Source organism: Schistocerca americana, chromosome 1, assembly GCF_021461395.2.
Source record: "Schistocerca americana isolate TAMUIC-IGC-003095 chromosome 1, iqSchAmer2.1, whole genome shotgun sequence".
NCBI lineage: Eukaryota > Metazoa > Arthropoda > Insecta > Orthoptera > Acrididae > Schistocerca > Schistocerca americana.
The window spans coordinates 1,131,526,642-1,131,527,705 of record NC_060119.1 but is presented as its reverse complement, the minus strand read 5'-3'; the positions used below and the strand labels follow the sequence as shown (position 1 = coordinate 1,131,527,705).

At 49.9% G+C, this 1,064-nt stretch overlaps 1 pseudogene; it reads right to left on the bottom strand.

The window, feature by feature from the left end:
- Positions 1-663: 663 nt before the first annotated feature.
- Positions 664-781, bottom strand: LOC124557559 (annotated as a pseudogene).
- Positions 782-1,064: the final 283 nt, after the last annotated feature.

Below are 1,064 nucleotides of genomic sequence, written 5' to 3'. Positions count from 1 at the left end.
CCCGCCCCCCCCCCACCCACCCCCGGAACGTCTCACACCAGACGAGTGTAGTCCTAATGTTTTCGTGGTAGAGAAATTATGGTGTACGCAAACGTGGAACGTGGAGAAAGGTTTGCACAGCAGTATCCGACATAGTGGACATAGTGTAACTGAGGCGGAATAAGGGGAATCAGCCAGCGATCGCCTCGACACTAATCCTCCGGGCGGATTCGTGCCGAGGACCGGCACGCCTTCCCGCCCGGAAAGCAGTGCGTTTTTTTCTTTTTTTGAAAATTTGTGCCAGACGGAGACCAGAACCCGGGTCTCCTGCTTGCTAGGTAGATGCTCTGGCCAATTTTTTTTTTCCATGATGGCCCTTGGACAGTTTTTTTCTCCACTCATGGCTAAAAATAATTGCACCGTGCACGTGTCTTTTTTTATTAAAATAAAACAAAAGAAGTCATTTCGACACAAAGGCAGGCACTCTTTCCTCAGGCCACAAGTGGCCCATTGGAGACCCTTCCGACCGCCGTTTCATACTCAGTTGAGGATGCGGATAGGAGGGGCGTGTGGTCAGCACACCGCGCTCCCGGTCGTTATGATGGTTTTCTTTGACCGGAGCCGCTACTATTCGGTCGAGTAGCTCCTCAATTGGCATCACGAGTCTGAGTGCACCCCGAAAAATGACAACAGCACATGGCGGCCTGGATGGTCACCCATCCAAGTGCCGACCACGCCCGACAGCGCTTAACTTCGGTGATCTCACGGGAACCGGTGTATCCACTGCGGCAAGGCCGTTGCCATTTCGACACAAACAAAAGGGTAAAATCAGAAAAACGTATAGGAAGGAATCGGGCATCAATTTTAACGTGTCCACAAAAATAAAAAAAATAAAAAAGGGGGGCATGGCAACTCATCCAATGCCTTGTCGATGAAAAACGAGATACAACATATTAGAAAAAAATTCGCGATAACGGGGCATCCTGAGCCACGTCCAATGTGCGATGGCCATATATTGGGAAAAGGCATACGGATCTGTGTCATATCCACTCACCATCACGTAGTGGACATAATGGCCAACAAGC